General features: G+C 41.6%; 1 protein-coding gene across 3 annotated transcripts in view; it reads left to right on the forward strand.

Moving 5' to 3' along the window:
* The window catches only part of GLTSCR1L (GLTSCR1 like), a 65,989-nt gene extending 46,118 nt beyond the window's left edge, over positions 1–19,871 (forward strand). For 2 of the 3 annotated variants that reach the window (XR_001413008.1, XR_001413009.1), the window contains exons 15-17: positions 16,316–16,579; positions 19,581–19,666; positions 19,803–19,870. The gene's annotated coding sequence lies outside the window, so the exon portion shown is untranslated. Of the gene's footprint in view, positions 1–16,315; positions 16,580–19,580; positions 19,667–19,802 lie in introns of all 3 variants that reach the window. The other variant, XR_001413007.1, reaches the window with a different exon arrangement.
* The last annotated feature ends 2,015 nt before the right edge of the window (positions 19,872–21,886 follow it).

The following is a 21,886-nucleotide window of genomic DNA, read 5'->3' on the forward strand; positions in this document are numbered from 1 at the left end:
AGAGTTGGAAGAACTTAACCTTACACAATTAGCCCCAAACTTGTGTGTCTCAGAGTCCCATGCTTACAGTCTTTGCAGCTCCTAAAAATCAAAACCCAGGTAATTTGAATTTCCTTTCCTTGTCTTAAATGCTGTCATCTGGCTGATTTGTATTTTTGCCTGTAATGAAACGGATCAGCCCAAAATTTAAAATATTGGTTAGTTTTAAAATCCAATTCAGTTAATTTCTGTTGAAAAAAAGATCTTTGTTAATACTCGGGTATGTACAACACACTGCTTTTGTTTTAGGTGGTCATCTTATGGCAAGTCATGGGAGTTCCTTTTCAAGGTGTTAAAGTGTGTTTGCAGTGCTGCTGAGGTTGTCTCTGAGTTGCATGGGGCTAACTCGATTGTATCAAGATAAAAAGCCATTGGAATGGGGTGCTATTAAGGTGATTTACAGTAAATGAACAGAGGAGTAGAACTGAAGGGTGAAATTGCAAATTTATTGGAAAGAAGGCTGGAAAAGGGGTCTTGAGGAGCCATTTCATCCTCAATGCATGATCATACGAGGCCGTTTTGCTTCCCTTTAGCCCAAACATTTTCTGTGAGCTGCCTGTTTCTGTCTTCCCACAAGCATCGTGTTGCCACAAATGAAACCTCTGAGAGCTGCAGTGTGAGGTTAGAAAGAAGTGGGAGGTGAGGAAGGTGCAGACTTGATAAATGGTGTTGCTGTCAGGAAGAATGTCCATGAACCTGTTCTTAAACCTCCAAAGCAGCCTATTCTGCCATGTGCCAGAGCTTTTATTTTCTGGGGGCAAGGGCAGATGGTTGGTTTAGTTTTTTATTTTTTTTCTTTACTGGTATTATTTGTGTCAGTTCCTTAAAAGAAATAAACAACCATATTTATTTTAGCCAAAAGATAAGGGTTTCTTTCGGCATAGCTTTGCCAGTTAGGGCCATAATTTCTTCTTGCTTCTGATTGATATACTTATGATAGTAACTCATCTACCTCATAGCCAGGACTTGGAAATTTCTAACAGCTTGCGTATGTGATCTGTACTTCAGGTGAGGTTTGTTCTCTGTTCCTTTATGTACGTTAGCTTGTGGCAAACTGAATAATGTTAACATAAACTTCATTGAAAGACGTTTACAGGAGTCCAGCTTTGCTAGCTTCTGTGACAGCTGAAAGAATATGTTTTGCTACTGAAGACTCAGTTCATTAGCAGAAATCTATTTGTGTGGTAAATCAGCCAGATAACCAAGCCCCAATTCCTCTCTAGAGGCTTAAAATTCAGGTGACTGTAGTTGTTATTAATACAATCCTAGCTTTAACAGAAATTGCTCTGCATCAGTAAGATGGAAATTTAATGGTAATATGTTTTCTCTGGGTGGAGGGGTAAATGTATGGGAACACCCTCCAAACGACTTGAAGGAAAATGCATTTATCCTGAAGAACATAACCTTGGCTGGAGAAACCTGATCTCTGGAGCTGTGCTAAATTATGTGAGTTACTGTCCCAGAAGAGGCAAAACTTGTCTCCAGAGACTTGAAAGAATACATTGGCTTTGCTATTTTATTATTGATACAGGTCTCAAGTTGGGCAGTGCCCCCATGGGAGGTAGGTCACATTAAGGCTTCACTCTGCTTTCTATTTGGGTGAAAAAGGGAGGGACTGCCTGAAATTCTTCAGCAAGAGCAGGTTTGGAGCATAAAACTGATGGGGAGCTGCAGAGAAAGCTCTGACAGTTTGCCTGCAGGGTGGGGCTGGAGCGAGGACCAGCCTGTTGGTGTGGTCCTCTCTCTCCTCGGTGGGGGATGGCGCCTTGCTGACCCGTGTCGTGGATAATTGATATAAAATGGGGCAATAACGAGCTATAGGAATCACATTTTACTGGCCTAGTTCAGAACTCCAGCAGATAAAAGCGAGTGTGGAATGAAAACTGTCTCCTTCTTTTGGAGTGATGGCTTTAGTATCTGGAACGGGGACCAGTATCCTGATACAGCAAGATCTGTTTCTTAAAGCTTGCAACGGCGTGTTTTTTCATGTGTAATTCATTGTCCTGATTGCTAGTTCCCTTCATCACAAAGATGCTATCATTTCTGATCTTTTAAAAATCTCTATCAGGCCTTCCTTTATTTGCTGGTAGCTCAGGCTGACTGAAAAAAAATAATCTATAAAACATGTGGTGAAGTGAAAAATACACCAAAATTTCACTTCAATGCTCTGGCCAAATGTATCTTATGGGAGTTGCTACTCGAGCCTGCTCTGTGCTGAAGAGCCATTTTTCTCATCTTCACTTGTGCTGCAAAATTGTGCTTCCTCTTATGCTGAGGCCAAACACATCTTGAGAAAAAACTGCTTGGTTTGCCAAACATGCAGCTGATGACACGTGTATTTATGCTCCCTGGCAAACTAAGTTAAACAAACAGGGACTAAGTTGGGCAGACGTTATAGGAGGTAATACTTCATTATAACTCGACCATGAGCAGCTTATTCTCCTTTCCAATTATGGCATCCCTATGCATCACTTTCCCAAGGGAGCAGTATTCTGGGACAAAATAATACGGCTTATAAAGTCTTGAAAGTGCAGCAATTGTACAGTAGGGGACAGTAGCCGAAATGAAGGGCCTGAGCACATGTACATCTGTCTCATTTTGTTAAAAGCGTGGTTGTTTCTACCTCAGATATTAAACTGTTAAATTAAATCCTGAAAACTCAGTCACTCGCTCCTCCGTTCTCTCTGAATTCAAGCCGTGTTTCAGTAACATCAGGCTCTGTGCAAATAAACAGTAGGTTTCAATTGTCTGCTGCTAATTATCACCCAAATTTGATTTGCACGCTCTTCAAAGGGACTCATATCTTTCCATTTAGTTATTTGTTTCAGTGCGATGAATCTTTAATTCAAACCAAACGCGGGTCAATTTCCAACTGGAAAAAAAAATGCGAGGAATGTGTTTATCCGCGGTCATATCAGTGTCTCTCTTTAGTTTTATATACGTGGTGATTCGTGGCCTCAGTGGGGAGGTGAATTTGTGTCAATCCGTGAATTGGCTTTGCCTGTTTGGCAAGTTTGTAAAGGGTTTGGTCAGTTGTAGAAGGGCTTAAATAATTGTGCCTAATGGAATGGTTCTGGTGGGCTTTAGAATAAAGAGTCCAACTCCTGGAGTTACACAGGCACAGAAAAATCTCCTTAGGCTTCAATTTCCATCCCACCTCTAAAAAGGTATCCGTGTGAGGATGAATTGGAGAGATGGGATAGCACAACCTGGACTCTTTTCTACTGCTTTGAGTCTGAACTTAAAATGGTGTGTATTATATTTTACTCAGTCTCTTTGCTTGTCACTGTGACCCTCTGCCGTGTGCACAGCCATAAAATTTCAGTCCCCGAACTGAGGGAATTCTGGACATTTTTATTTTAAAAATAAACAGAAAGCACCAAATGCAAGCAAGAGGGCTATAGCAACAATAAAATTTCATTGTAATAAATACCACATGCGATCACAATTTACGAAGCAGACAATAAAGACTAATTTAAAAAGAGAAATCCTTCTATTCTCTTTCATGTGGCTAAAGGCAGCATCATTTCTGGCTGTCTTTACTGGAGATTTATTCAAAGATTTAACACCCCCTTCTGTTTTTCTTCTCCTGGAAGCTTGGAGGAGGATACTTTATTAACTTGCTATTCTTTAGATTCACATCTGACCCCTGTTTTCTTTTAACGTGGAGGTAGTTGGTAGGAGTTTGGGATTTTTTCCTTTAAAGAGCACTTTCAAGATAATTCTTTAGTATGATGTAGCATTTCCTGTACTTATTTATTTTTTTTCTAGTGAGTGGAGTAAATGGACCTTATTTTAGATAAGTCCATGAATACTGAAAAAAACCCAAACAACCCCCTCAAATTCTGTATGTTGTCTTTAGATACTTTCAAGATAGGTTGTTTAATGTCTCAGCAAAAAGAGGAACCTATTTTGATTTAGTGCCCAAACAGTCGGCTAAGTCTGAACCGGTGACCTGATGCAAAAATGTTTGCTGCTGTCAGTGGAGGAAAGATTTCAATTTTATGGCAAGTATTTCTTTCACTTGACCACTTTAGGCTTCTGTCAGTCACAATTAAGATCAGGCTCCTTCTGAAGTGGAGTTGTAATTACGAAATGAATATCATGTGAGTTTTTACTGTGGCTGTATCTCTAAGGTGTGTCTCAATAGGGTTTGATGCAGGGAGTTCTTTACCAAATGGAAACTTTTCTGTTTGTCTGGATCAGTGTTTCTGGATTCCAGTGCTATGTGACTCGTTAATCTCCATAATATTTTTACAGTTTATTTTCAGTCCTGCCAAATCCAATCCAAATAGTTGTATGTTTTCTTCCTACAGTGGAGGTAGAGTATGGGCTGGTAGAGTCAGTACAGCATGTAAGACAAATTAGAATATATAGGATAGCGGTTTTATGTTTGGATTGTCTCAACATTTGTTGAAGAAGGTTGGGGATCTTACTTATGTAACAAAACCAAAAGTAATAACAGACTTAGGAAAAAGTACTTGCCTGCCATGATAGGATCAGGATAAATCTTAAGGTAGGGACGTTCAGATTTGTAGATGTATTTCATGTAAATTCCATGGGTATTTTGTAACGTTTGGTTGTGTTGTATGCAGGCACCTCTTCTTTCCTAATACCTGTGGCTATTCTGCTCAGATCATGAACAGAAAGACTTTGTCTTTTTAAATTCTCATGGCTTTCAGATAATATCTAAAATTATGTTGTCTCTAATAGAGTGAAGCCCTAAAGGAATAGTCACCTCTGTGCAGAGATTTTGAGAGGGGGTGGTGGTGGGCTCTGCTAAGTTCTTCAATGGTTTAGCCGTAATCTTCAGAGTAGTTGGAGCTCACTGTAGTAAAACCTGAGCATTCACCTTTTTAAGGAACTTCCTTCAGCAGGTGAGCTGCCTGGAGCAATGTTAATATCATCTGAAGCACAATACCATTGCTAAAATGTCTTGGAATCATGCTGTTTTGTTCGAGGGTCTCTGTTCCTGTTCTCATTCCACTAAGGACGCCAAGTTGAGACTCTGGGAACTTGTAAATGTGATGGATAGGGTTTGAAATCACCAGTTCTGAATAAACACATGGGGTTTCTCTTGGTCTGTTCCATAGCAATAACTGGTATCTTCAGGATTTGCATTGCACATGTGGTTTCACAGTTCTCTGCAGTCTAGAATTTCTCTTCAAATTGAAAATTCGGAAAAAATGAGGCCTTGAAGATGAGCTCCAACTCGTATACCTTCCCAGGTAAGGGAAACGACATGGGAGAACCCCCTAATCACATAATTTTCTGACTTTCAGATCATCTCCTTGTTGTGTATCTGGCTCTGAGTGCAACCATTTCTGTGGGAACCATGCTGAACTCTGGTCCTTCATTTTTCTTTCTTCCAAGAAGGGGAGAGTGACCTGAAGTTCTCTTTTAGCTAAGTGGTACTGAGTAAATGGATTTTAAAGTAAAGATTTATTTTTGAAGAAATGTTTAATTTAAAATTTTTTTGCTTCAGAAACAAGTTGGGATTTGTTGGTTTTTGTGGGTTTTTTTGAGGTACCAGACTAGCTTGAATTTTCCTTAATGCTTGCTGTTTGTAGTAGCACGGAGGAGGAAGCTTTCTGACTCCATAATCTTTGGCTCACTCTTTCTGTCAGTCTGTCTCCCTGGAGAGCTTCTGTGACCCCTTTCTCTTAGAAAGCTTTTTAACTGAAGTGGTCTTTTGATGTCTAGTTTTTAGCCAGCTTTAGTACTTGGCCCAGGAGCCTTGTGTTGTTGACTCATCACTTACAAAGAAGACACTTAACGGCAAACACCCTGATGTGTTCTTGGTAATTCAACACATGGATCAGTTCAGTCATAGAGGAAGTTCTTCTGATTTTCCAGACTGGACAAGAAACTAAAATGCTACTTTCCTTTGCCTATATAGTAACTTCAGTTCATTGAGTAGTTTGGTCTAGGATAATTTGCATTCCTACTGCATATTATTGCTCATAAATCTGTAACACACTCAGTCTATGTGTACCAGAGCTTGTGTCCCCAACTTTGTGCTGACATTTGTACCTGGACTATCTGAGACTCAAATTGACTTTATGTATGTAAGAATTTACTTTACAGTATTTGGTTTTTTTCTGCTTTTTGGTCCAGCCAAGTCTGTTAGAGCAAAGTGAAGTATTACTTTAGATTCTTCTCCAGTCCTAAAGTAATTTGAATTGTTTATGCAATTACAGTCAGAAAGTAAGTATCGAAAGAAGAAATGTGGAGAAAACCAGCTCAACTATAATGATTTCAAATAGGTTTTCCAGAAAATTCTACCCGGTACTGCTCAGTCCTGAATTGAGGATGCAGAGAAATTAACTGACCTCCATAAACCTTCAGTGGGGCATGGCAGAAATAAGCTCTGTGGAGAGCACAGACAGATGTTTTCTCCACTAAAATTTCTCCGGCATATCCTAGCTAATCTTCGCAACTGAGGAGTTTTGGGGCTAATGTGACCGCCCACGCAGCTTTCACACCTAGGTAACTATTAATTTCATCAGGGTGAGGTCAGGAAATTCTCAAAGCACAGAGCAGGTCCATAACCAGACTTTTATAAGGGCTCCAAGATTAGTGGTGTCCAGGGCATAAAAACGCTTTGAGAAAAGTCTTTGACAAAATATCTATGTCTTTTCCCCCTGTGTTGCTGTTAAGAAAAAAAGGGCTTTTTTCTTTTGTCCAGCAGAGAAACCTTGGGGCAGTTATCCATGCCTTTGACACCTTGGTGCTGTATTATGTTATCGCCGTGCGCTCCGTATGGGGCTGTGTGCTGGGACCCTTGGAAACTGGAGCTGGTGCATGATGTGGAGCTTCATGCCAAGAACACTTCAGATCAGCTCTGCTGGTTGTTAATAAGTTCCTGGGCAGAATTCAAGGTGTTAGTTGGAACCTATAAAGCCCCGAATGGTTACCCAGGAGGCTGCTTCCCTTCCTGCAGCGCAGCACTTGGAACGGGGATCAGCCAGAGATGCTTGACCTCGGCTCGGGAATTCACGTCCCAAATCCATCCACCTGGGCTGGGGTCTGTCAAAAGTCAGTGTGTGCTGTAAGCTCTGCCTGATGACCTGGTAGGGAACGGTGCGTAACGTCCCGGTTCCCATGTCCAGTTTCTCACACGGTGTGAGGTACTGGGGGTTTGCTTTTTGCTGGTGGTGGTGTGTAATTTTACCTGCTGGTGAGTGTTTGGTGGGTTTTTGTTTTTCCTTTCTCTTTATGCTGGAAAGAACAGTATATTGCATTTGAAATGAGACCATAGCTTCGGTTTATACCTGCAGTCATGTGGCTGGAACAGAGGCATCACCAATTGCATTTTAATTAATTGCATTTCTGATTCCATTCAAATCAGTGGGAGTATACAACTCATTCCCTGGCACTAGGATGCATTCCCCTGAGGAAAGCTTTTGATACCAGATGAGAATCTGTAAAGACGTTCTACGTAGAGATGGATGAGATCAGGAAAGCCTGATAACTGGACTTCTCTTTAAGACTGAGATGAGTGATGCACCATTATAGAGCAGAAATGTCAGTTGGAGAAAAGAAAGCAAAGACAAGCAACAGTATAAGGGGAGGCAAAATCTGTGATGATGTTTGTCAGACAATCTGTTTTATTCTCAACTCGTTAAACAAGGTGCAAAAGAGGGGAAGCTGGATAAGGATGGGGTGTGCTTGACCTTGATTTCTGATGGAGAGAGGTAGGACGTGCAGGTTTGGTTCTGCAGTGCAGAACACACAGCTTGCAAGCTGAGCTGACTCTTTGGTGCAGATTGTGTGAGGTGCCATGATGTGGTCTCACAGGGCGAATCGAGGAAACTAAAGCTGGAAAACTAACCCGGGGATATTTGGGCATCAAAGCAATTTTGCATGTCTGTGTGCTGTGCCCTTTAAGAAAGTGCCTGTAAAAATATTTTGGGGTTTGTAACAGTGTAGTTCATGAACAGGAAGAGATGGTGACAAATGAATTTGTCATGTTTAGCAATAGGAATAATAATACAAATAATAATACATAGCTGTTTTCAATGAGAAGCTTAGGAGAAGTTCAGTGACTTGATGAGAGAAAGATCGGATGCTTCTCCATTTGTTTCACCTGGAACTGTTAGGAGAGGGAGGATAAGGCGTTAGAAAGCTGAGAGTGTATATAAATCCTAAGGCTGGAGCATTTTATTCACGAGTGGCTCATCCTTAATATTGTTTGGCTGTAGGCCAAAGCTCCTATCTGATAAGACAGGATGAAAAACGGTGAGTAATCCACCCACCAAACAGCAAAAGCCAGATTTTTCTGGTTTTGCATGTATAAACAGTTTGTCCCTGCATTTTTGTTCCTGTTTGTTTAGACAGATCCCGAGTTTAGGTATTACACTATGTGGTCGTCCACAGGAGAGAGGCACTGAACCCCCAGTGAACTCCACGGGCCTCCCACCCACAGACCCCCGAAAGCACCAGGTCCCAGTGCAGCACATTCCTTCATAGAGAAAATACGTCAGATGCTCAATCAGCCCAAACTTAATCTTTTTCTGCGTTCAGCCTCCCAGCTATGGGGATATAGCTGTTTTAGGCAACCTGGAAAATGGCCTCTCCTTCTTAAAGCCATTACATATTCACATGGTGAACAAACCCCACACGTCTGTCGTGACAAAAGACTTTTCTTCAGAGTTAGAGCCATCCCTCTGTACTCATGATTTTTCTAAACTGTTCATTCATTGCCAGTAAAGAACTTCTTTTTCCCTAGGAAAATGCACGTCCCAGCTCTGATAAGTTTATTTGTAAGTCTGATTGACATATGATGGGACAAAGTCAGACTGACAGTGAGTGTTTTATTGATGTGAAATTTTACACCGTATCTGGACATAGTATATACTTGGTTTATGATCCAGCTGGGCATGCTTGTTAGTTATTGTTGAGGTCAATCAAAGTGTAATTGTAACATAGGGAAAGACGGTCCCAGGGCTACAAAGATTTGTTTCCAACAGCTGCTATTCATTATTCATTAAACTCTACCTTCTGTTTTTGAAATTAATAACCCTTGGCCTTCTAACAAGGCATCAGACTTTGATTTTTAAATCTATGTTCTTAAAGATGCACTGGTTTCATCCCCAGACAAGTGAGAGCACAAAGCACTTTAGCTAGTAATAGTAGTTGGCTGCAGAACTTAGTATTTCTGCTTGTGGAAACCCAGATGTGAGTTAATTAACCTGAAATTTACGGGCACTGTATGCTGGATGTGAGAGAACTGACGGGAGTACAATAAACCCCAAACTTATGGAAGTCAGGGGGAACGCTCAAAACTTCACTTAAATAAAATTTTTTAAAAATTAAGGCAAAGTGCTGTATCACAAGTCTGCAATGCGGGAATATCGGATTAAACGGAGTTTATTCAAATTGGAAGTTTCACCTCCATTAAATGAGCGATTTTTCCAACATCCATTTGCCGTTTGTCGGAAACACAGCACAGGCTTTGGCTCAGGATGGTGGCAGAAGGAGACAAGGGGTGTTTCTGTCTGACGCATCCCATTCCTTTGTCCTCGTGAATGTTGCTGCGCTGGGATGGCCCACGGGAAAGGTCTCAGGAGAGCTTTGGAGCATGGCTGGGGACAGGGACTGCTTCGCTCTGCCGAGTCCTGCCCTGCTCCTGTGTGGCTTTGTTTGTCGTTGCTGAAGAGCAGCTACAGAGGGAGCTGGAGATTGTGGCTGCCGCCCTACTGCGCTTGTTTGACACAGTGTTGTTTTGGGAGTGTTTTCTGTAGCTGAGTGAGGGGTGTGGGTTTTGATTCCATGAACCACAGAAAGAAAACGGCAATATCTGTAAGTTGTTGGAATGAAAGCTGTCATTTTTGAAATGCAATATTAGTGGCCTTGTCCACTGCAAATTTCTAAAATCTGCAACAGTTACTGACTACTGCTTCAAATGGTCTCAGAACAAAGCAGCCAAATAGCTAGCTATCAGTTATATCAGTGAATTAATAGACAAGTTATGTAATTAGCTGCAAGGAGACTTTGTGGCAGGCTTATACCCACTATCTGCATATTTGCAAAGAATATATATTTTTTAAGTATCTACTTTTTCAATGGGAATATTTCAGCCTCTCTGCAGCGTGAGTTCTGGTTTGGGGTCCAGTGGTTTAAAAGCAACCTATTAAGGGGAAGACATTCTCTTTGAATTCTACCCTCCTCTCTCTGAGACATCCTGGTTTTCAGACATGATGAGTACCGTCACTGAATAGTGGAGTTTTAAATCCTGTGTATAGAAATGGGCCCCGTGTCTCTTTCCCCAAAACGTTGCACTCTTCTGTTTGGCATGGAACAAACAAGACACTTGTAATTCCCCCCTCAACAGTTATTACAAGTTTTATCAAATTCTAATAGTGAGCAGCTCAAATTGTGCTTATGTTTCTTCTTGAGTTTTATGTCAAAGTCTGTGGAAAACTTATCTCAGTTGACTTCAGAGGAGGCTGGGTCCAGCCCAAGCAGATTTTCCCCATTTCATCACTTTGTCATCACAAAGGGCCAATACTCTGGGGCTAAAATATGTACAGATTATTGTTCTGAGCTGGGTGTCTCAGTGCAAGCCATCTGTGGGAAATATGATTACATTAACTGTGATGCATTATCGTAAGACCGGTATCTACAGTCGTATATGGTGAAGTTAATTAAAATCGGCCAAGAGTGTTAAAGCAGCCATCTCTCAGCTCTCTGAATCAGTCTCTTATATCCTTTTCTTTCCTGTGTAAATTCCACTACTTATTCACGTGAGGTACTTTAAACCATCACTAAATGTTACATTTATGACACATTTCTAAGCAAACATTGGGATTTCCATTGCACATGAGCATGTTTCCTCAGCTCTGCTGGCCTTGTTGGGCAGCTTATCTGCTGTTCTCCATAAGTCTGACCTTTCATGTTTAGTTACTTTAAAGGCACTAGAAAACCAACTATCTACTCAATTTCCTTGTAGCTTGGGGGTAAGGTTAAAATATCATGTAGCTACCGTATGTTTGACATTATACAGCCACAACTGGATAAGCAAATATTTTCTTTTTAAATACACTGTACATTTTGCAAGAGTACGTAACAAGTATTCTCATTCCTATTCTTTGTCCTGGAGAAGGCCTAGCGTTGTTAAATATAAAAAGTTGCCACTGGTGTTTATCTTACTAAACCTGTTCACATCAATTGGTTCTGCCTACCCCATATTTCAAAGCAAAGTGATGGAGAAAGGTCGTGGAGATTGCCCTTCTCTTCAGTTCTTGGCTTAACGGTGTCCTGTTTGTAATTAAGGAACAATTTCTTTTGTGATGGCAGTCAAGAATTTTTTCTTTCTTTTCTCTCTTTCTCTTTTCTTCACATAATATTTGGAAAGGTATGTGGAAGCCAGAGAACAGTTAATGCAGTTGGAAAATTTGTTGCTACAGAGGTAGCTTGTTTTTTTTTTTTTTTTTTTAAAGAAAATCTGAAACGGCTTCTGTATTGTGTGTTCCAGTTCGAATCCATACACTATCAGCGCAGCAAATTTGGAGGTAAAGGGCTAAATGCGAAGGTTTTGATTGCAAGGCCATCTGGCATTATCATGAAAAACGTGCTTGAATGCTTAAAAGAAACCTAAACCACATTGCTCACTGGGTGCTGACTCCAATGAAATTGAACCATCTTGGTGCAGGTTTGTTGACTGGCTGTTGGAAAGGCTGTGGGAAAATCAGTTATTTCTATACTGATGAAGTGGCTGTGGCCGAGAATCATGATTTTAAGGGAAAAACTGCAAAATGGAATGTCTGGCACATTGAAGCAAAATATTTTAAAACTGTAACTTTTTTTTTTTTTAAAAAAGAAAAACTTCTTGAAAGATATACCTTTTTAGAAGACCAGAAACAGATAATGAATATATTGTTGCCCTGGTCTGGTCCTAGAGAGACAGGCGCTGAAGAAAGAAAGATAAAATATATCTGCTGTCACAAAAATGTCTGCAAGTGTTTGGGCAATACAGAGAAACACACTTCTGGAATATACGTAGACTGATATTACTTGGGTCGGTCTCCTGAAGCCTGAGTTTTTAGATTTCTGTGAAACTCGATTTGTTTGCCTGCTTCTCTTACAGTCCATGTGCTGTGTTTGCTTACAGGCTTCGCTGCGTGGTTGGAACCGAAGGGATTAGCAATGGGATGTAAGGGCTTTTCTATCTGGGTCAGATTGGATTTAGCGCTGACTGAAAATGACACCGGTTGTTTAGTATTCTGGATCAAATGTAGAGTGGCCAGATTCATAGCAGTCTGGGTCATCTGAGGTCATAGTGCAGCTAAAGTTGAGAAAACAGCCAAAGCTGAAGCAGCGTTTTCAGACTGTGAAGTGGGGAGGAACAGTGCTGACTATTCCCACACAGTTTCATTTGCATTTATTTCCTCTTCCTTTTTTTGAGGCTGAACACTATTCCTAGATGCCACATGTAATACATTTATGCACTAGGAAGGCACGCATCAGGCCAGGCATAAATCTGATGAATTGTTTTTAGTCTGAATTCTGCAGTCTGAATTGCTTTGTCATTACTCTGAATCAAGAGTCTGTTTCTGAGGCCGTCAGCAGGTTCAAAAGGTCTTCCTCTAGGATTTGGGTGAGGGGACAGGAGATCTTTTTATCTTTTCACTTTGTACAAGTTTTTTTTTTTTTTTTTTTAAAATAAAAAAAAGTAGCTAGGAATGAAACAAGTGGCAGGTAGTTTCCCTGAACTTCCCACCTCTTGCCACAGACACCGTCCCTCATCCACCCCGATGGGCTGTGAAGGCAGCACACAGCCAGCCAGGAAAAGAAGGGGAAGATGGAGTCAATGACATGTTAATCTTGTGACTGTTTCTGCCCTTCCCTTTGCTTAACAGATAATGGAATTGGAAAGAAAAAGGATCCAGGTTCCGCAAGGACCTGCCTGCACGGCAGTTTGGTAGCCTGTGAAAGGCAAATGCTGTTTGCCCCGGTTTCCTTATTGCCAGGCTGGGTTACTTGCATTGTGAGTGTGGGAGAAGGCTCAAGCTGCAATGCCCGGGGTGACAGCAAACAACCAAAACTCAAAAGAATGGGGATTTAGATTTTGTTATCTGACTTCTACATACCACGCCTGGGCTATCTACCATGCTTGTTGCTGTAGTATCTGAGAACTACAGTCCATTTCTTGTTTGAAATAGTAAAGCTCTGATCCAAGGTCTTTGTTTTGTATTGGTGAAGTAGTTCAAACATGCAAAAAATAGATTCCTAAGATTTATAAATTTGAGAAAGTATAAATCTGGACCTTCTCTGTAGGTGAGATCTTTTTCATGTGATGGGACAATGAGCTTTGGTGAGTGTGCGGTTGCAGACAGGCTGAGCTGTGTTGGTAGAATATTTCCTGTTTCAGGCAGATGAGATGTAATAAATCTTCATTCTATCTGTGATAAATTGTGTGTTAATGAAGATAGAACTTGCTTTGATATGAAACCAGGTTAAAAGAAGAATTCTTCTGATGAGGCAAACCCAGAGATAGTGGAAATTGCAAATTAGGATACAGAGGAAGTGATGGATCCTCAAGAGGAATTTCTGCGTGGACAATGACAAATTCTGTACAGCTATGCTTGAATATTTTTAACATTTGAGTTAAGATGGAAGGGGTGCATTTGCAAGCTACTGGTACAGAGGATTACTGAAAAATTTGGTGCTGAATTTTGGGTGAGAGATGGATGTCACTATAAGCACACCTCCTCTGTTCCCATAGAACACAGCCTGTCTCTGGGTATATACTCGTTCTTGCCTTATTCCCCAACAAGGGTCTGCAAATGAGCAACTAAAAGGTAGAAGGGATAATTCACCCAAAATGCTGTCTGTGGGCTTCACTTTCATGCCCTCACCAGTCTCATGTGCAGCGTGTCAAGAAATGAGCCTCATGTTAGTTGACTCACTGTGGCATTATTCTGGTTTTATATTGATGCAACACCATGGGAGTGACTTCCAAGGTTTTTATCTCTGTGTCTCATCGAGGCATTCATTAAGCATCCAGTCATCTTATTACCTGAGTGCCTTTCAGTCCCATGCATAAGGCTGGCAACTCTGACAAGGGTAGAGCATGTGTTGCTGTTATATATCCACGAAGTCTTCAGGACCAAATCATTCAGAGCTTGGTGATATACAGAAAATCTCTTGATACCTGCAGATTGGTCACATATGTCCTAGCATAAAGCACGCTGAAATAACTAGGGACTTTACTACAGACTGAAAGGTCACCTTCAATAACAATTATTCCCTTTTTACAGCTTGCCTTCAGTCACAATCAGGCTGCACACTTTTGTGTTGCTTTCATTTCTCCCACTGATATTGGATGTTATAAGGAGGTAAACCCTGGCCTCATCTATCATTCTGTCAAATGCTGAACATCAGACCTGTATTTGAATTATCAGTTGCATGTGGATTATGTTACCTGTCTCTGTTCTGATCTGTTTCTGTTTTCCATATGATACAGCTGGTGTAGGGTTTTTTATCATATAAAAGCTATAACCTGGAAGAACCAACATTAATTTCCTCTGGAGCCTTATGAAAAGTATCAAGGGTGCGCCTGACTTGTGGTGACAGAGCTTTTCAGCATACTCTGAGAAAGAACTGCTTCTGGGCACACGTGGCAGCCAGATATAACTAAGAGACACAGCGGTGTACATATAGTACTCGTTCATTAACTTTCCCTTCATGAATCTGCTAACCAGATACTTTGCTAGCACTTTTAATGTACCATCACATGTCTGGGGTCAGATACTAGTAATACCCAGCTGCAGATCAGGCTGAGTTTCCATAAGACCTCAAACAATAGCGATTAGGTGAAAGCCTAATACCTTTAGAGTCTTATAAACCCTCTGTCTCATATATTACATCAGGCATTTGTGAAAGGGAAGACAGAATAAATTAGTCAATATAAAATGTATCCGGAAGCCCGAGATAATCCTATAATTCCCAGTATTATCCCTAATAACGTGACCCTAGAACCAGAGATGAAATGGAGCAACAGGGTCGTTGCATGCAAGGGTTCAGATGAGATCTTCTATGGATTCTTTCTTGCAAGATGCACCCCAAAGAAGTTGAAAATAATTTGAAAAAAACTCTTGAAAGCAGTTCTTAGTCTGAAGGGATTAGGAGCCCATAGATGAAGATGATGTTCCTCAATCTCCTTGAAAAAAAAGCTTTGCTGAGGCAGCCTCAAATCACCAGAAAGGAATCATTATAATTCAGGAACCTGTTTTATCAATTCCCAGGCACAATGCAGCAGATATTGGGTGTGATTAAGAAATGATGCAAAGGGACACTGCATGGGCAGCTGATTGAAAAGCTTCCGGAAAGGACATGTATCTTGGCTAAGTTTCTGGGAAAAGAAGAGCAGCTTTTGGAGTTACCTTTATCTTCCTCCTAGAGCTGCAGCAAAGGTGGAATAGGTGCGAGGTGGCTCTGAGAAGGAATCAGAGCTATTCAGGGGTCCTCAGCTGGAGCACTTGCACCCTGACCTGATGAGCCACCTGCTTGTGGCACCTGTGACCTCTGGCTTGTGTAGAGTCACCTCTGCAGCAGAGGCCTCTTCATGACTGTGGTGCTTTTTTCTTTTTGTACCATTGACAGATGCTGTCAGCAGGAGCTGACAGATGAAAAAGGAAAGGGGAGGAGGGGTTGATGCGGAGGCTCAGATGATGTTCAACCAGTCCCATGCCCGCAGCTGCCTGTGGAGGAGATGGGCACCTGTGGTCTTCTGGTTCTTGGGATCTTGGTTGACTGTAACAGAGGGGCCAGCAGCTGGCACAACAGCAGTCTGATGGACAGGCTACCAAAAGTGTGGTGGCACATGCCCTGAGCTGAGAGAGGAGTCTCTAAACCTAAGAAAAACTTCTTTTTTGTTTTCACATTGGAGACAAAAGACAGGTACCAGAGCAGAATGTGATTGACCCCATGGTATCTATTTATAAATTAGCAGTGCTGGTGATATCTGGGGCTGTGAGGACTACCACATAGTCCTCCTAGAAACCACTCCCTGTTCATTCTTCCCATAGAATCCTAGGAGAAAGGGTAAGCAAGAATTTCTTGTTCCCACTGGAGTAGACTATGAACACAGGAGGACTTTCTGTGATTTTTTTTCTGGAAAGGAACTGCGGTTGGGACATATGGTCTTTTAATTTGGAAAAATCTTATATTTTCCAGGGTGCTTGCCATAAGTCAGGGAGAGTTTAGGCTCATAGCAAAGATGAGGGTGGATGGAAAAGCTGTTTTTTGTTTTTGTTTTTTATTTCTCCAGTTTGGGCTCTGACACACAATGTTTCACTCTGTTGTTTGAGATTTTGCCACAAAAACCTTGGGAAGAAAGGAACCTTCTTCCCCATTGCAAGGCTGGTATTGTTTGGGATGCCCTGCTGGGCTTCTGAAGAGAAGTGATGACAGACACCCTGCGACAGACGTAAAAACCAGCTCTGGAATCTGAACAGCAAATCAAGCATGTGAGCAACAGCTACACTGACTTGTGTGTGTCTTCATCGTCTCCTGCAGATTGAAAACAGGCTGTGTAAGTATAGCACTTTAAATGCTTCTTGGGAGAATTGGCTGCTCTGAATAACTGGAGAAACGTGAAAGATAACTTACAACTATGAAATGTGTAATAGTGCAGTTTCTGGAGAAACAATGCAACAGAGGGATATGGAGATCTGAGCTGTAAAAGCCTGTTAGTCAGATAAACCACCAGGGATTCGCTTTTACCATGGTGAGAAGACTCCCAGTCCTCAGTACGGATGTGAGACATCTACGCCCAATCACAAAGAGCTGAGCCCCTTAGACAATTACAATTAGATCATTAAAGTTAAATGCCTGGTTGTATCATTAACTTTATATTGTAATAATAAAAGCGTAGTGAGAACCTCCAGTAAAAGCGTGGGATGATGTGCTATTCCCAACCTGTGATTCCTACGGATTAGGGGCAGAGTCGCAGCCAACACACAGCACAGTTCCCCCGTGAACGGATCTGGTTTCAAAATCACCACTATGAAATAAACACAAGCCTCTCAGGCAAGTGAGCTCTAGTCCAGTTTGGTTTGACAGCGTGTAAACATTTCTAGTGCTGTGGGGCCTGAGGGGACATTGTGCTCTGACCTTGCCTTACCTGAGAGCAAAAGGACAAAGAAGTAGCTACATTCTTGGCAACTGAAGAGTGGAAGAAGAGAAAGAGTGTAGGCCCAACATGGATAATACAGGCTTGGTTAATCAGGGGCTGCCTGGGGTATAGAGATCCAGCACTGAGACAGGGAGAGGGTGGCAGCAGCAGCTTTCACTCCCCATAGCAAAGGGAGATGTTTCTGCTAGTATGCTGAAGGAAGAAGAACCTTAGGCTGGTGTACCTCATTGGATCAAACAGCGACGTTGGTCACTTGGCACACCTGAAAATGCTTTTCAGAATCTTATTTTTCTATTTTCCTGTTTTGAGCTTGATAACCAAATATACTTGCATACTTAGAAGTTCTAGAGGGGTTAATTCATTGGGACTACCTTGGGGATAGAAATATTTGGAAGCACTGGAATTCCTGTTTCTCCAAGTGTGAGTGGATGTTATCTGTTCATGTCTGACTGTGTCTTTGATATCTTTAGATGGAAGGTGATTGTGACGCCCCAAGCCGTTTCATGCCAGCCATATATCACCGTTCTGGCACCAGTCCTCCTTTGACATCTGACCTGAGCACTATCAGTGCAGTGCATTCAATTGCCTACAAAAGCCAGCTTTTTGCTGTAGGGAATATAATTTCCTGTAGCTCCTGGCAGACCTAAGGGGCCAGAGAACTCACTGGGCAGGGCTCTCCTCTCGAGACTCTCTGAAATGCCCATTCCCGCTGTAGAGGAGGTCCTCTTCACTCATGTGTAGCTTGCGCCCTTGAGGGCAGCTCAGCTTTACACAGGGGACAGGGTGGACAGCACTCGCTGAATGAATGAATGAACAGTTATTCAGTGTCTCACTTTATTATTCCATGGCTTTTGCTAGCTCTTCCTGGTCACGTATGTTTTCAAAGTATCCTTTATATATAAAGCTCTCTCTTTTTGTGGATTTTTCTATGGTGCTGATCATGAAGTTATCTGAGACTTTCTTATCAATGCGTTAATTTTTACTCTGCCCCTGTGAGGTGAGGAAATGGCCCAAACTGGTGGTAGAGAGGACTGAGACTGCAACAGGGATGCTGAGAGTCTCCGGTAATTTCAGCTGGTTTTGTGAGGGATTAGCTCTGTAGACAAATCTAGTTCAGACTCTCAGCCCACAGTGAGACTCCCAGAACTGGTGACCATCTGTGGGGAACTAGAAGTACCCAAGCTACCTAGAGGTACCCAAAAACTTCAGTTGCTGAGAGCAGCATTCATGTGCTGGAGCACCAAAAATGGCTGTCCCTTCATTCACTTTGCATCTTCCAGTGTTCCCAGCAAAGAGGTAGGATGAGGAAAAGAGCAACAGAGATGTAAAAACCTGTGAATGGTAAATAGGCAGTTCATCTCTGTGGGTTTTTTGAAAATCTCTCACAGCAGCAGCAATGTTCAGTGGGGATTTTGTTCAGCCCCACTGATGAGAATGCAATTTTTTTCCCCCACTGTCTTCAGCTGGAACTTTATCAAACCTACTGACCAAATCCATGCCATATTGTGCACCAAAACACTCTGAGTGCTCAAGTTGAGAGCCTTAATGGTCTGACTTTTTTTTTTTTTTTTAATGTGTATTCTTTTCAGTATGATTCCTGGGGAGCTTTGCACAAAACCCTCCTCTCTAAACATTTGTGATACAGACTCCCATGTGATCAGTCAAAAGATCTGAACTGTTAGAGCCAAGCAGAAGCCTGACTCATGTGAGGCAATATGTCCTCAGAGTAAAGATGCACAGTCTTTCTTGGGAGAGACTCCCTAAAACCACCAAATTGTGATAAAATGCAGGAGATTCCATCTTTGCAATGATAGCGGTAGCTGGTAAATTCATTTTGCTAATGAGCTTCCCAGTTAAATGCAAACAGAGAAGGGCTTCTGATTCCTGACTGGGGTTTAATGGGATATTTCATTCAATATGATGCTGACACTAATGTATACTAAGCCCCATTTAGCAAGGCTCGCAAAATAACCTCTGCCGGTTGATACCACCTGAACCACTGGAATTTTTGCCCTACATTTTAAACTTATCTATTCACTACATGGGGCTTTTTATTTTTTAAAATTGCAAATTGCTCTTTTTTTGTTCATACTGAGGAATCTAAAGACATAAGGAAAAACTTTGCGTTTTCTCCAGACCCCATTATTTAATGCAAACATTTTTCTCTGTCTGAGAACACCACTTCTGGTGGGTACTGACTTTACTTTTAAGCCATATTTCATCTAATGTTGGGAGGGAGTGTATTTCTCTGCTCCTCTATAGCTAGAGCTCATAAAGAAGAAAGACCAAGCTTTTCTTGCTGACAGAGTACTTCGGAAATTTAGGTTTTGCGGTTTATATTTATAATATTACCGTCCCATTAAAGGAAATAGATAATTAGGATTTTTCTTTTTTTCAGGGGAAGAAGTGGCAAAGGGGAATGAGAGATGAGAGAGAGGTCCAGATCCAGACTGACAGCAGCAGTCTCTTGAAAGAGGCACTGGGGTAGGCAGTTTCGGTACAGTGATTTGTTTGATCTATTATAAAATCCTCTATACCACTGTGTAGCTACCACCCACTTATATTTATTATGCAGTTTTATTTTTGCTTGGTAATATTTTTCTTGTGTTTATTTTAAAAGGTCTACATTTTGTGGTGACAGTCTCCCATTTTCCAAATTAACTGCTAGCAGATGTTGCTGTGCGGTGTGAAGCACACACAGCAGCTTAAACCGCCGAGGTCTGGATACTGGCTTAGAAAAAAAAAAAATCTTTGTGTTATTCAAGCAAGTTTCAGGAGTGTCTATAAAGTGCTTATGTGGAATCTTATTCAGAAAATAAATTACTGTTGTTTTTATAGCTTTTAGATGGTTTTACTGTTTGGAATTGCTGCTGAAACCTAACAAGTTTGTACCGTGGTTTAAGAAATGAAATATCATTTGAGCAGTTTTATTTAGGAAAGGATTAGCTGCTGATACGTTATATACAGGCAAATGCAGGTAAGTCGTACTTAGAGCTACGACTGCCTAGTATTGTCCCTTGTCAAGTCCCTGCTGCTGTTGCACGTGTCTGCTAAACCTTGGCTTTTGGAGCTAAAAGCTTCAGTGTGAGCAGAGCCTGTTGAGTAGGCTAGTTTTGAAACTATTGCTGAAAATGAGATTGAGAAGTGGGAGTTTGTGCTTTTCCCTTTCAATAAGATATTGCCATTTAGCTGGGGCATTGTCCTGTTGCCAGGGATGCGCTTTTTTTTTTCTCCATCTGTGAAATTTCACCCAGTTTTGGACAAACTGTGCATTTGTGAGAAGCTGAGGTTAAAGAGTGTTGCAGAGTGACTGGCCAGGCAGGTAACTAACCCGTCCGGACCCTTTGTGTATCATGCTGCGACTGCTCATCCCAGGAACTAGCTAAGGTGTAAGCACTCACTGTTCTCCCTGCCTTTCATGTGTAGGACAGGAGAGGAAAGGAAAGGGTGTTATGGTGCAGCAATTAATTCACTGCCCAACTTGCTGCTGGGGTGCTCGGGAGGAAGCGTGGCTGGTGCGGTGGCGGCTCCATCACAGCAAGTTTTTAAGATCTCTTTGTGTGAGTGTTTGTTAGTGTAGTTAGTTCTGCATTACAGCAGGGAGGTGGGCTAAAAAACCTTTAAAGTTTCCATTTAGATCTAGCATTTTCTGTCGGAGCCTTGCTCTGTAGCTTCCCTCAAAGAAATGGGAAGAGCACCCCTGTTTGCCTCATTAGGTACATTACTGTAGAAGAGCCATCCACTAGATGTCACTGGTACTTCACTGAAATACGGTTTTTAAAGCCTTTTCTGGTAGGTCGATAAAGAGAAGGTGTACAGGTGAGCAATCTCGCCGTGCTTGCACCCCTGCCTGCGCTAAGGCGTATACTGCCTCTCCATGGACATCCCACCTTGAGTTGAGGAATGGAGCCATCCTGGGCTTGTGTGTGGTGGCTAATACCTCGCACAAGTTTAAGACCAGACAATTAGATTGTTAGGTCTAAAGGTTTTGGAGAGCCTGTGGGTGGGAACAGCAACGCTACTGGGATTAGCGCTGTGCAAGTGTGTTGGGGCAAATAACTCTCTCATCATGAAAGTATTTCAACGGTGCTCTATTTATCAGAATTGCTAAGGATTTTATTTTCTTATCTTGTAAATGCAGCAGATAATTCTGCATTTTATTCTAGGATAAAACTCTATGCTGATAAGGCATATGTAGACTCTTTTACACTTTTTCCCTTTTAAAAAGACCTTTCCTGATATGGGATCTTGTTAAAGAAGGGTTATCACAAAGGTGGCAGATAAACAGAAGCTGGTCTTCACCAGTGTTTTTAATGCATAAGTTGGACAAATTATATCTGCTTTATTTCACTTGACCTATTAGAGGTCCCTCCAGTTAAATCACCTGTAGTTGGCCTACAGTTGACCCTTTGTTGACTTGTTTAATCATCTGCCTAGTTTTCAGAACAGGTTATGAGCACTCAGACCTAAATCAGTCCTTGAAAAGGTCCTGTCATTAGGCAGTAAGGCTCATACCTGATAATCTGCCCGTCACATAATATGAACACAGATGACAATCACTTACCTCTTTTATGTCATGATATAAGGCCAAAATTGCCTAAAATGAGGAAGAAAGCCATTATTTAATCAATGGAATTGCGTCAATTGAGTAAAATTTGTCTCTAGTGTAAACAAATGGAATGTCTTTGCGCTCTGTGAAAACAA

Source organism: Calidris pugnax, unplaced genomic scaffold (assembly GCF_001431845.1).
Source record: "Calidris pugnax isolate Ruff unplaced genomic scaffold, ASM143184v1 scaffold24, whole genome shotgun sequence".
In the NCBI taxonomy this organism is placed as follows: Eukaryota; Metazoa; Chordata; class Aves; order Charadriiformes; family Scolopacidae; genus Calidris; species Calidris pugnax.